Source organism: Podarcis liolepis, assembly GCF_965112155.1.
Source record: "Podarcis liolepis genome assembly, chromosome: 10".
Lineage (NCBI taxonomy): Eukaryota > Metazoa > Chordata > Lepidosauria > Squamata > Lacertidae > Podarcis > Podarcis liolepis.
In genome coordinates, this window is record NC_139562.1 from 13,765,695 (window position 1) to 13,780,466 (window position 14,772).

The 14,772-nt window shown below is 43.3% G+C and overlaps 1 protein-coding gene across 8 annotated transcripts in view; it reads right to left on the reverse strand.

Moving 5' to 3' along the window:
• SOX5 (SRY-box transcription factor 5) overlaps window positions 1-14,772 on the reverse strand; it is a 766,948-nt gene that overhangs the window by 567,727 nt on the left and 184,449 nt on the right. For 4 of the 8 annotated variants that reach the window (XM_083461132.1, XM_083461137.1, XM_083461148.1 and 1 more), the window contains exon 3: window positions 4,225-4,298. The gene's annotated coding sequence lies outside the window, so the exon portion shown is untranslated. Of the gene's footprint in view, window positions 1-4,224; window positions 4,305-14,772 lie in introns of all 8 variants that reach the window. The other 4 variants (XM_083461136.1, XM_083461142.1, XM_083461143.1 and 1 more) reach the window with 1 other exon arrangement.

Sequence of the window (14,772 nt, forward strand, 5' to 3'; positions counted from 1 at the left end):
AGAAAAACTTTCTGACAGTAAGAACTGTTCGGCAGTGGAACAGTCTCCCTTGGGAGGTTGTGGACTCTCCTTCCTTGGGCGGTTTTTAAGCGGAGATTGGATGGTCATCTGTTATGGGTGCTATAGCTGAGATTCCTGGATTGCAGGGGGTTGGACTGGATGACCCCTGGATCCCTTCCTATGAGGAGCAGAATGTGAGGTTTAAGAGTTAAGGAAGGAGGAGAAATTTAGGCTGGTCTACTTCAGGGATAAAGGAGCAATGTATTTCTTGCTGCAAAAAGGGGCAGGGGGCAGAAGGAAAGGTTGGATTAACCATTATGCAAAGTATGCTATAGCATAGGCCTAGCCATATGGTAAACCCTTGGTAGGGCTTAAAGTGGATAAAACTATCATCCGCTAGGCACCAGCTGCTTCTGATCCTCACAACAGCATCTTGACACAGAGTGTTCAGCAGTGGTAATCCTCTACTTTTGATGCAACAAGCATTGATATGGCTCCACTACAAAAATTTCTAGAGCTGAAGCCGGTGAAAAAAATAAAATGAAAGATAGCTCACTGATGCGAATACGTTGTCCAAGAGATTCGGAATGCTACAGCAAGTAAGCACGATGCAGAACAAAAAACAAGAATGCAAGCAAATGTTTCCTTGCCTGTTGCCACGATCCCATGAGACGGGCAAGAGAAGGATGAGCAATAGGGCAATCTCTTCTGAGACGAGGCTCCGTCTGAACACAAGAACTAGTCACGAGCCACTGAAACTGCATCTTATGTTGCTAGCAAGGAAATGTTGGTGGATGCCAATGCTGGAGGGATGTTAACAACAGATGGGTGGATAGTTGGAGGGTTTTTATATTATATTGCCAAGGCCCCATGTGTGTCTGTGCATCCACATCTGAACACGTGCAACAGCTGTACCATCTGCCCCCTTGATATCAACTATGGAAGGCAGGTGGTGCCCTCATAACTAAAGTATCCCCTCCGAAGATGCCTTAGTTTGGTCCATGGATGGTTAAGGGTGCAACACACTTGGGAGGTGCAGTATCTGCTCCATGACCTTGATGACTCCAGCTTAGGACAAAGAACTTGTGGCCCTTCAGATCTTGCTGGACTCGCAACTCACATCAGCTCCAGGAGGCCAGCCCTACCATTAGACAGCAAGGCAACTGCATCAGGTGGCGAATGCTGCTGCTCCCAAGTCCCAGCTGTATCCTTCAGCTAGAGCAGTGTATGCCACATTGCCTGATTTGCCTAACTAGTCTGGAGCCCTTGGTGGTAGTGGAGGACACAATACTGTTGCCAGGGCTGAAGTAAGATCTAACTGCCACTCCAGTTGGCTTCTGTATATTAATATTTTATTAGAAAAAGAGAGAGGGGGGGGAGAAAGAGAAAAAGTGAGTAAGGACTAATAATAATAATAATAATAATAATAATAATAATAATAGTATATTATTATTATTATTTATTATTTATACTCCACCCATCTGGCTGTGTTTCCTCAGCCACTCTGGGCGGCTTCCAACAAAATATTAAAATACAATAGTCCTTCAGATATTAAAAGCTTCCCTAAACAGGGCTGCCTTCAGATGTCTTCTAAAAATCTGGTAGTTGTTTCTTCCTTTGACATATGATGAGAGGGTGTTCCACAGGGTGGGTGTCACCACCGAGAAGGCCCTCTGCCTGGTTCCCTGTAACTTCACTTTTCGCAGTGAGGGAACCGCCAGAAGGCCCTCGGCGCTGGACCTCAGATGTGTATATTCTTATTCTTATTAAGTCAATAACCTAATAAACTCATTCCAAATATCATTGTATTTATCCAAAGAAAGTCTGTGTCCATAAGCTGCCCATTCATATGTGTTGCCAATATTGTCATTTTGTCAAGCCATTGATTAAGAAGAATTGTATCTCTATTCTTCCCATTCATCAGTATCAGTCTCTTGGCCACCATTAGGGTGTGTAGAATCCATTTTCGCCATCCTGTTGACAATTTCCATAAAATGGGTATATAGTTCAAGAGCATAGTCACCTCTGAAAATCTTAAGTTTTCCCATAGTGTCTTGTTTCTATAGTCCATCACTTTCTCCCAAAACTTAGCAAGTGTGGGACACAGTAGAAGCATATCTTTCAAAGAAGCATTGTCCATATCACATCTCCAGCAAAGAGCTACATTAGATAGTCCTTTCTTATACAAACATAAGGATTCTGTATGAGAAATGGATGAACCGGGAGGACACACACTATATTGTCCTTCACCTCATTCAGCAAAATATTTTCAGTTGGCCCAAAGCCTGAACCAGCATGGTCAATGGTCAGGAACAATGGGAGTTGTAGCCAACAACATCTGGAAGGCTACAATTTCTCCATCCCAGCTCCAGCCATGCTGACGGCATAACACAAATGTGGGGAATCCTGTCTGCAAGATAAGTTTCTGCAAACCTCCTGTATTCCTTTCTTAGATTTTGTTCTCTTTCTGGGTTCCTGTGTCTTTATATGGCAAGCAGAATAATATGACTAATTCTATGTGTCCTGATCCTGATCTCAATATGTTACTCCTATATTTATAACCACGGTGGTAAGCATCCTAAAATGGAGGCGTCCACACTGGGGGTGGGGTGGGAGGACAAAGAGAAATGACATACAGATGAGAGAAAGAAAACAAGGAAGAAGAAAAAACAAAGAATGTATCTTATCTCAGGGGAAACATTCTTCTCTTTAATCACTTCATATTTTTTTAACAAAAAGAAAGAATTCAGTCTTTGTCTTGATGATGAAAAAGAAACACAAGCTCTTTCTGCCACACGGGTCAAAACCCCTGGAGAGAAAACCTTTTTTTATGTCATTAAAAAATAAACCACTGTCTCTGCTTAATACTACAAAGAAACAAATTAGAAGCTAAATTGCAGATGTACAGGATTATATGAAAATTATATACGTTTGAGAGCGTTCTCCACAATTTGCACGCACAGGCACAGACAGTGAAACAAACAGAATTGATGGGCAAATCATTCTGAAATGGCTAAGATTTCAATTATCATTGGGAAATGGCTTTCTTGGGCATTCGCACCATTGTCCAACGCATTTTGAAAAGGGTGCCTGCTAGACTGGATTGCCTGCCTCCTTGTGTGCCACCAGCCACACAAAACAGCTCCCTCCCTTCCCTCCGCTGTAAAAACAAGGAGAACAAAGAGTCTTGTGGCACCTCAGTCTCAAGAAGCTATCAAATTTAATGCGGCATAAGCTTTCATGGACCAGAGTCCCCTAAATGCTGGACACTGTCAACTCCTGATGGAACCATCCATGGTCTGAGAAAATGCTTGGGTACCCTCTACCCCATCTCCCCTGCAGCTGTTTAAGAAGGACCCATGTGCCTTGGACAGAAGGCAGAAGTGGCGAAGACCAAGCCAGGGAACCTGCGCCATCAGCCAGCCTGAGAGGACCCTGTTTCTCTATATTTCCTGGGAACCTCAGCTTCAGGAGACAAATCAGGCATCTCTTGGTGCATCTGAAGACCAGACTTGGTAGATTATGTTCCATATTTCAGGAACCATGAGCTAAGCAAAAGCAGTATACATACTCATGACAACTAAAAACAAGACTGATGTGTGGAAATCTGAATGAGGTAGCACAGGTGCAATAGAGGTCATTTCCCTTCCAAATTATAGCCAACTGAGTTCCTCCTATAGCTGTTTTTACATCCAGCCAATGCATGAAGGAAGCAACTGATCCAAAAGCATGCTAAAGTCTTGAACTGAAAGTCAATGAAGTCAAAGCATACATTTTCAGCCTTTAATAAACATCCTTTTTTGTGTGTGCTTAGAAGAAGTTCAGAGGAAATCTGTACCACGGAAGGAAAGAAAAACATTCCCATGAGCCACGCAACCAAACACGGACAACAAGATCTCAACAAAGGATCGCACAAGATCAAGCCCCAAACCTTTGTGACTTCCTTGTGTAACAGCTTACATTCAAAACATGAAGAATGGATCCTAATCTCACATCTATAATTTCCACTTGCCTGGTTCATTCTTGTTCCCTTGACCATCTACCCCCACATTCTCATTTTCCCTGTTAAGCAATGGACACTTTTCAATAAGGCACATGGAATTTAAAATGGCTGGGTTTTTCTTCTTGAAGAGATAGGTGCTCCAATATTTGGAGTTTTCCCACTAGGAAAAGCCTAGTTTTAATCAAAAGTACATTTCTGAAAGCAGAAAATCCAAGACTTACCTGTTGAGCTTCCCAGCTTGACCACTGTCTCTTAACCACTCCACCACTCCTGTCTTTTATATCCTCATTTGCTTCTGAAACTGAAGAAGAAAGGGGGGGAGAGACACCATGTTACCAGTTAAATCAGGGGTCAGCAAACTTTTTCAGCAGGGGGCTGGCCCACTGTCCCTCAGACCTTGTGGGGGACTGGACTATATTTTTTGGGGAGTGAACGAATTTCTATGCCCCACAAATAACCTAGAGATGCATTTTAAATAAAAGGACACATTCTACTCATGTAAAAACACGCTGATTCCCGAACCATCTGCGGGCCAGATTGAGAAGGCGATTGGGCCAGATCCTGCCCCCGGGCCTTAGTTTGCCTACACATGAGTTAAATGGTCAATTGTTCTATGAAAACAAAATGAATGAACTCCAAACACCTTACAAAGGCACACACTAAAGACTTATTAAGGACTGTTGATCTATGGAGGCACAAAGCAGAGAGGGAGGCAGAATATTTGATGCACAGTTCTCCATCCCTCTGTGCTCATGCACATCAGCTTCAGCAAGAGTGGCCAGATGCAAGAGAGGACAGGGCTCTTGTGCCTCTCCAGAGTTATTATTGTTGTTTCCATTTATGAATCACTTCCTGTAAAAGCACCTCAAAGCAATTTCACAATAGTAGTATTATATGCAAAGGATGTGAAGACATCCATGACCTGGAGCATGGAAGGCAGATTGAGAGCATATGGTAAAAAATTTAGGAGAGGGAAACGACAGAGACCTTACTGTGGATGTCTGCTATAGACCTCCAAGCTAGACTGAAGAATTGGATGACAACAACAACAAATTATTTATACCCTTCCCATCTTGCTGGGTTTGCCCAGCCACTCTGGGTGGCTTCCAACAAAATATTAAAAACACAATACAGCATTAAACATTAAAAACTTTCCTAAACAGGGCTGCCTTCAGGTGTCTTCTAAAAGTCAGATAGTTGGTTATTTCCTTGACATCTGATGGGAGGGCGTTCCACAGGGTGGGCGCCACTACTGAGAAGGCTCTCTGCCTTCCTACAGCAGCTTTCCAAACGTTCAAAAAAGGGAGCTATAGTAACCATGGGAGACATCAATTACCCAGTATCTGTTGGAACTCAAAACTCTGCCAAGAATGTAAGTTCCAACAAATTCTTCCATTGCCTTGCTGACAAGTTTCATTCCTGATGCTGGAATCCAGCTGGGAAGAAAGGGAGGCAACAGACCACAGGAAGATAAGCTACAGATGCAGGACAATTTAGCATCTCTCAGCTGCATGTTTCTCTACCGTGTGGCTGATAGGGCAGAGGAGCCAACGACAGGCAGTCTCAACTCAGTCTAGTTTTGTCCCCATCTTCCTGCCTGCTGAGTTCTACAAGGGGCAACCCCGAGGCAAAGGAAGAGGAAGCAGACATGCAGATGCAGCCCCTGGACTGGCTCTTAAAAAAAGGGAGCCAGATGGGGGCTGGCTGAGCACAGAGAGTGTTTGATGGGACACCCTTGAAAGCACCCTGACTCATGGATTCCCAGTTGAGAAACTGGCAACATTGGCATAAAATGGCTCTGCCAGCTGATTAAAGTGGGGCTGAGCAAAGCAAGCCTGAAAGGTGAGAGATCTTTCAGCAGGCACACAAATCAGTGGTTGATAGTACAGCATAATGCTAAGCTGCCTCAAACTCTTTATGGGAAGGCGAAACGAAAAATAAGCAGAGAGGACCTGCGTCCCATCTGACTGTATTATCCACGCTGGTGGGTTTTTTCCTTCTCGCCTCTAGAGATTGCAAGGATGGGAACAAAACTACCAAAGAGTTAAACCCAAAGCCATTTATACACCACAGACCATGCATTACTTCCCCCCCCCCTTGGGTGAACAAATGAGACATTCTTTGCACTTTGCTTGTAGGCACATCATGAGTTTTGCGGATGACAGTGTGAAACTAGCAGCTTCTTTTCAACAGTGTCACGCTTTCGTAAACAAAGAAGAGATAGAGCCTCTTTCCTTTCCTGAAATGTTGCTTTTTCCTAATGCATTGTCGTCGTTACTGTCACTGGATATATTTCCCCTTTGCTTTATAAAATAAAATCAGTTTTCTTTTTTAAAAAATGAAAGCACAGTAGTAGTTTTCATGTGTTATGTTGAATGAGTGGAAGGTGACTGGACTGTGGGTTCCTCCACACATTTAGGTTAACGTGTGCAACTCTGGACTTGTTCTCAGTGAAAAGAGATCCATGCTGCTGAACTCCATCTTCTCCAGAGATTTAAGGTGCTTGTGGTCTTGTTTGATACTACATCTATAGGAATGGACCTGTTGTATCAGTCTTTGGTGTTGATGGACACATATTGCAGTAATCCAGTCTTGGGGGTACGAAGACCACAGTGGCCAAGCTATCATTGTCCAGGAATACCTGTAACTGCCTGATCTCCTGAAGCTGGTAAAAGGGACTCCTTGTCCTTGTGACCACTGAGTGACAAAGATGAGTCCAAAAGCAGCCTCAGGCCATGAACCTACTCCTGAGTGCAACCCCATTCAGAATAGACAACTGATCCATTTCTCTGACACAGGAACCAAGACCTCTCTCTTGCCAGGGTTTAACATCCAGAATTAAAAGCAGTTAAACAAACCAGAGTCGTGGGAATAGGGTGAGTTCTAAAAATGCACAGTGTCAAAGGCTGGAGCTAAGAGACACATCTTCAGCATTTGCTGAAAGCTAGTTGGTAAAGGTGCCAAATGTACCTCTGTAGGAAAAGAACTACACAACTGAGGAGTTGCCTCTCCTGGGCCACCTCCATATTTCTGAGGTTGGTGGAACTACCCAGAGTGCCCCTTCTGTTGATCTTAACGCCTGGGGGGAGGGCCTATAGGGATGCAGTCTCTCAGATACTTGGGGATAAAGTACAGTGGTACCTCAGGTTAAATACGCTTCAGGTTACATACGCTTCAGGTTACAGGCTCCGCCAACCCGGAAATAGTTCCTCGGGTTAAGAACTTTGCTTCAGGAGGAGAACAGAAATCGTGTGGCGGCGGCACGGTGGCAGCGGGAGGCCCCATTAGCTAAAGTGGTGCCTCAGGTTAAGAACAGTTTCAGGTTAAGAACGGACCTCCAGAATGAATTAAGTTCTTAACCTGAGGTACCACTGTAGTTTAGGGGTTTAAGCACTAGTCTGGGCCCAGAAATGAACTGCAGCCAATTTAGAACAAAGAACTTGCAAAAACATAAATAAGAGGATTGCTTTTAGTGATTACCGATGACTCATTGCATCCTAAATTGCACACTTGAAACCAACGGGACAAGTTAGTCCTGACTTAATTGAAGTACCATGTGTTTCAATGGGAATGAATTCAATTAACTTAATCTGGATTCAACTCTATCATTTTAAGAGGCAATCTCCCTAGTATACCGTTACAAATTCTCCACACACAATCTATTGCTTCCTCCTCCCTCTCAGATCAGTGAATAGTCCTTCTCCTCGCTGCCTTGTGAAGTAATTCAGGATTCTGGGAGTCGACAAACTCACTTACATCTGATATGCAATTACAGAGATCTGGCTCTGTTCAGGAAATTCACTTGCTACCTTATATGCCTATCTTATATTTGCCTGCCCTCTAGAGACAGGCTTGAATCACAGTCCCATCTGCAAAGAAGCGCCACCTTTTCTTTCAGAATGTTTTGCTTGCTACGAAATAATGCACAGTGGTCTAGAGCGAAACTTCCTGAACCATGGCACTTAATTCCATAATTCATGTCAGATCTAACACGTAGATAGCTCTGATCCATAACCCATGTCGTCTGATTTCAGACTGCTGTTCTGAAAAGCACTTATGCAGTCTTTAAACAAAGAGTCCGACATGTGGAATTAGGCTCCTTCCTGAAAGCGACTTAAGTTTTAAGCAAGTTGTTGAGATATCACACAGACATCAGTCTTTTTGGTTTTGGTTTTTTACTTACAAACAGGTTTCCCCCAGACAAGGTCAGTCTGGATTAAATGGCAAGGTGCATGCAGCCTCATATCCAAGTTTATGATTAAATTATTTGGCCTGCTTAAAAAACAACACCCCTCATTACCTTCTTAGGGTACTGATTTTGCTATGTTTATTTATTTCTTTATTTATTTAACTGAACAGGATGAATATGAAAATGTTTGACATCTATGAAGAGATGCTGCCAACACTTTGCTTGGGATTCATGGGTTGAAATTGATGGCTGGGGTTCCATAAAGGCTTGGTTTGGGGGGTGCATAGTGTGGAACATGAAGCAACACAATCTGAGAATTAATGAAGGCTCAGTTGTTGACAACAACAACAACAACAACAACAACAACAACAAGCCACCCATCTGATTGGTTTACCCCACTCTGGGCAACTCCCAACAAAATATTAACAACACAGTAAAACATCAACCATTAAAAACTTCCCTGAGCAGGGCCGCCTTCAAATGCCTTCTAAGAGTCAAATAGTTGTTCGTCTGTTTGACGTCTGATGGGAGGGCGTTCCACAGGGAGGGCGCCACTACTGAGAAGGCCCTTTTCCTGGTTCCCTGAAGCTTCACATCTCACATTCATTTTTCACTAGGGATGGGTGAAGCTGTCAATTTCAATTTCTCTCTGTTTCTCAATCTTTCCCAATCTTAAACTGATTTCTACATCCATCTGCAGTATTTCTGAAGCCCTCGTAAAAATTCACAAATTCAGTACAAACTCCTCCTGATATACGCCTCCTGTTTTTGTGCAATTTGGTCTAATGCATGCATTTTCGCAAAGCCTTTCCCCCTAAAATAATGCATTATTGTATTTTGTTTTCACTGATGTATGCATTTTGTGCAGACTTTACCAGAGTATATGCCTTTTTGTACACCTTACTTGGCTGGAGAACTGCCTTGCAAAATTTGAGGAAGTACGAATTTTGCAGGATGGCAATATTTTGTTTCTCTTACTGTTTTGGAAAGTTGGGCAGCTTGGCTTTTAAATGCAAACTAAAATTCTTTCCCCCCATTCTTAGTTTTTAAGGGACAAGACAGTCTGGACAAACAAATGCCTCCACTTCCATACACAAAAGTTGCTGCCACGGTCAAACCTCAGTTGTCAAACGTAATCCATTCTGGAAGCCCGTTCGAATTCTGAAATGTTCAGCAACCAAGGCGCAGCTTCCGATTGGTTGAAGGAACTTCCTGCACCCAAGTGGAAGTCACGTCGAATGTTTGGCTTCCCCAAAAAAGTTTGAAAACCGGAGCATTTACTTCCAGGTTTTCAGTGTTCGGGAGCTGAAACATTCCAAAATGGAGCTGTTCGGGAACCAAGGTTTGACTGTGTGGCGATCACACGGGGTTCCTGGACATTTCACCGTCTATTGATCCCTGCGCCACCACTTCATTTCTCGCTGCCACCTCCCAGGCCCTACCTGGTACAATACTAGGTTCAGTCAGGGTTAAACTGGAACATAAACTTCTGTTTATTTATTGCAGTTTAACAAGCGTGTGGTTTCATAAACCGTATTGGTCAATTACAATCATGGGGTGCCTATCCAGACCTGTAACTTCTGCTACCTGCTCTCACTCACTAAACCACCTCTCAGATATTTACTTGTCTTCCTAGCCCCTAACTGTTCCTGACTCAGCTTATTTCGCTAAACTAACTCAACCTACCCACAGACTCTATCCCAATTCACTCCCACTCCAACCAACTCCCAACGAACTCCTCCCTTCACCCCTCCCAGAGCTGGTTTTATAGTCCCTCTGACTCCACCCCCTGGGTTCTGATTGGGTAACTTGTTTAACTATTTCACCTCCAGCACTCTCATATGTTAATGTCACAGACTGTACCTTGCCTGAGGACAGCATGGGAACTTAGTGGCTGCAGCATAAACCATGCAGGACACACAGCTCTGCCTTTCATCTCGTCTCCGCCATCAGCCTATGGCATTCTGTTGCCTGGGGCAGCCAGCCCACCTTATCTAATGGTAGGGCCAGCCCTATCAATTTGCAAGGCCAGGCATTCCAGTTCTAGTCATGCCTTTTTGAAAAATAACAGGGCTGGGCCAAAGCCAGTGGTGGTGGTCAGAAACATTTAATGGAAAAACATTGGTGCCTGTGAAATGTGTAGCCCCACTTCAGAGCTATTGGGGGTTAGTTCCATGGGACTCGCTACAATATGAATCAAATGAAAACGGTGATGATAACAGCAGCTAGGATAGCTCGGTCAGTAGAGCAGGAGATTTTTAATCTCAGGGCCATGGATCCGAGCCCCACATTGGGAAAAGATTCCTGCATTGTGGGGGATTGGAATAGATGACCCCCCCCATAGGGGGTCCAGACTATGGGGAGCCTCTAAAAATCAATAATCACAATCTGGATTATAATTTGGTCTTTTTTATTTTAGTTTTTTGTTTTAATTGGATTATGATTGGATATGTTGATTGGGTGTTTTTATTGGAAAATCAATAAAAATGATTTAAAAAAATCAATAAAATTTTTGGAAAATTTTGGAAAAATTTTGGAAAATTTTTGGAAAATTGGAAAATCAATTAAAAAAAACAAAAAAACCAAAGGGAAAAGATGACCCCAATTCCCCATTCCAGTTCTATGTTTCTCTGATTCTAACAAGTGCAAAAACACTATACAGTGGTACCTCTGGTTGTGAACGGGATCCGTTCTGGAGGCCCATTCGCAACATGAGCAGAACGCAACCCGTGTCTGCATGTGCGCAGGTCGTGATTCGCCGCTTCTGCGCATGCGCGTGACATCATTTTGCGTGTCTGCGCACGCGCGAGCAGTGAAACCCAGAAGTAACCCTTTCCGGTACTTCCGGGTCGCTGCGTGATGCAACCTGAAAACGCTCAACCTGAAGCAAAGGTAACATGAGGTATGACAGTTTTATAATTAAAATATTATGAGAAGAAGGAGAAGAGAAATATTTCTTACCCAGGGCAGATTACAGCATGTTAAAACACAACACAATTAAAATAAGCAAGCACCATCACCGCCAAACAATAATTCCATATATCATTGGAATTAGTCGTCAACAGGCTCATCTCAGCTATCTGCCAATCTCCCGTTCCCACCACCCTTCTGAGTAATACCCCTCCCCACCTTCTCACTATATAGAAGGATCTGGCAACTTCTGTTTCAGTGTATCTGAAGAAGTGTGCATGCACACGAAAGCTCATACCAAGAACTAACTTAGTTGGTCTTTAAGGTGCTACTGGAAGGATTTTTTTTTTATTTTGTCCATATATCATGTTACAAGGAGGGCACCTACTTCATGTTTCACCCAAGATCCCTCATTGTTTTTGAGTTCTACCTGCAGAAATCTTTACATGATCAGGGCCCCTTTAAAAATAAAAGGATAGTAAATAAACAAACAGCTTCCCAGGACCAAGAGAATACATCAGTGTGTGGTGGCAGGCAAGGCAAAGCATGCTATGTATGTGCTCTGCCTCTCACCACCGTCATGATTTGCCCAGGAATCTGCGAAAAACCTTTTACAACTGGGGCGGAGAAACCTGTGGCCCTCTGAATGTCATTGGACTCCATCTCCCATCACCCTTGACCATCGGCCATGCCGGCTGCGGCTGATGGGAGCTGTAGTCCAACAATACTATCTGGAGGGTCACAGGTTCCTCACTATACATTGGGCAAAGCTGAAACGGTCCAGGACTTGAGTTATCACCAAAGTTAATCTATGGCAAAATGTTGATGTAAAATGTGAGGTTCTTCATTAGAGAAGCAAAAAGGGGTGGGGGGATGTTGGGGTTTTCTGCACACCCCCAAGCTAGGTAAAATTGCATCAGCCCAGCTCTTCTGTCATTAAATTCAGTGGCATCCCTTTGAATATAAACAGCAGCAGCAGGAACAGGCCCCGGCTTACTTAGATTGTGTTAATTATAATCAGTGTTTTACTTTTTACGTCTTTGATTGTTAAGTTGGCAAAGTGCTGTGGAGATCCCTTTGGGGATGCGAGGCTCTATAGGAACGCAAGCTATTATTATTAAATAAAAATCACCTGGAGTTTAAATTATACAATAGCCACCTGATTACACTTAGCACTCCAGCTGTAATAAAAAAATAATTGCATGCAATATAAATTAAAGATGTGTTTACCCAAGTTCAGCAAAGTTCAGGTGCTCTGAAATAATCACAGAGGTGTCGGGAGAGAGTTGTGATACCTTCATCAGTCAGGCTGTCTCGGTATAAAGGGAGTTTAGAGCGGAGGCGCCTGAAAGGAGCAGAGGCCAACCGCCAGGTGAACGTTAGCAGAACCAAGTCAAACATAGAATAATAGAACCACAAATTGTGGAGTCGGAAAGGATCCTGGGGGTCATCTAGTCCAACCCCACTGCAATGCAGGAATCTCAACTAAAGCAATAATTGCAAATTGGGGAAAAGGTAACACCATATCAGGGGTTAAATGTGTCGGTATCTCAGCTCGCAGTCAGAGGTAACTGGCCTCCCCCGGGCAAACTGACTGAGATACTTGTTGACCTTCCCGTCTGTGTCTCCCGGCAGGCAAGGTCGTAAATTGGCGATTCTCCTCGGACGTGAGAAGAACACACCCCCTCCTTCTTCTCCCTGCATTCCCCCAGGGAGGGGAAATGAGACAGACAGGAGTCTATTTACATGTCTTTTATTCCTGTCATTTCAGCAGTACATAGAAACGTGACTGCACTCTCCAGACTCCAGCAGTAGAGTCACAACTCCACCCCTGTACTTCCAGTACGGGTCAGATGACACTCTGAGCTAACATCCGGTGCTCAGTACAGATAATAGACTCCCCCTTTTTCCCAACAGTACAGTTCCAGACCACAACATCCTGTTTTGCTTTCCAGCCACCTGCAGCTGGCTTTTGCATTGCTGCTTTTTCCCAACAAAATGATGGCACACAGGGTTCCAATGTAGACAGGAAGCAAGGATTGATGGAATGGTAGGTGTTATGTACTGAAGTTCTCACCCTGGGCCAGCAGGGGGAATACTGTAGATAGTTTTCACTCAGGTCCACATATGCAAATAAGGAATTGAAAGTGACGTTCAGTGATTGGATAGTTACAGAAAGTTGTTACTGTTGCCTTGTAGTTGAGCTCTATATAAGCAGGTTGAACCCTTCAGCCCAGTTCTGTTCTGGGCCTGTGAATAAACAAGAGTTGTTTGAAGAATCACTGTGTCGTCTGATATGTTCACCCACAACCTAACAGTAGGGGTCATGGTAGAGAACTTAACATAAATAAGAACATAGTGGCTAAAAGACTGAGCTGTGAATCAGGAAGCCCCTGGTTCAAATACTGCCTCTGCCATGAACTCATTGGGCAAAGCATTCAGTTTGGTACCTCCATATGCAATATGGAGGTGGCTAATACTGGCTTAGCTTACTGCAAAGGTGGAGAGCACTCCCTCCAGATACTTAAAAGTAAGAGACAGATGTTATTATTATAGACAATCTAGGCTAAGAAAAGTGGCTATTAAGAAGCAGAAATCCAGACCCATTTTTTGTAGAGGGGGAAAAAAAGGTGGCCTTCTACTTAAAAGACAGTCTTCACTGTGCAAACATTTTTACATAATTGAAGTATCATTTGAATTTCAGGCAATAATGTGTTATGCTTTAAGCCTTATTGTGGGGATCATCATAACTTGTTTTTATTTTATTTTGTGCTACAGAATTAACAGTATTAAATATATTCTTAGAACACATTTTTTTAAAAAAAAAATTAAAATAAAATAAAATATGGACTGCCAAGGAGGGATGTTTGAGGAATTTGTTATTTGTCCATTCCAATACGAGCAGGCCAGAGCTGTACCTCCCAGAATAATTTGTGGATCGGTACATAGCTATTGTTGGATTTCACACTTCTCCAAACGCTGTGACAGTTATTGACTCAAAAAGCCCCAGGAGAGCTCTTTTAAAAGTGTGTATTTGGAGAAAATGTATATTTTAAAACATGTATTTATCAGCATTTGTGTGTTTGTGTGTAATATATGGAGGGGGAGAGAGAGAGAAAAAAGAGAGAGAGAGAGAGAGAGAGAGAGAGAGAGAGAGAGAGAGAGAGTGTGTTTAATGAGGAAACAAGATGAAACAGACTTATGGGTGAAAATATGGAAAAGAGACACAGACGAGAACTAGTGATCCATCCAGTTCTACCGCCAAGCCTGCAAATTACAAACATTTATGGAAATGTACTTAATTTACACAATGTATTCCAGAAGCGCAGTTCCTTGGACCCAGCCCCCATGGTTATGACAATAGCTATTCTAGTAACCCCGCACCCACCCAAATAGCTGCAGTCTGACGCCATAGTAGCTGTGCTTTGCTCTGCGTTGACTTGAGGGCATCAATGTACTGAACCGTCCTGCAATTAAAATGTATGGGATTCTCTCCAGGTGCGTCAACAGAAGCCCTCTGTGTGCGTATGGACCACCATGATCTGCAAATACTAGGTGAGTTCTGGAAACCTGTCAGGTGTATGGACTGCATGAGTGCAATTGCAAGGCAGATATGGAAACTGTGCACAAATGCCCACATCTGTACCAGTGTACAGTGGTACCTCGGGTT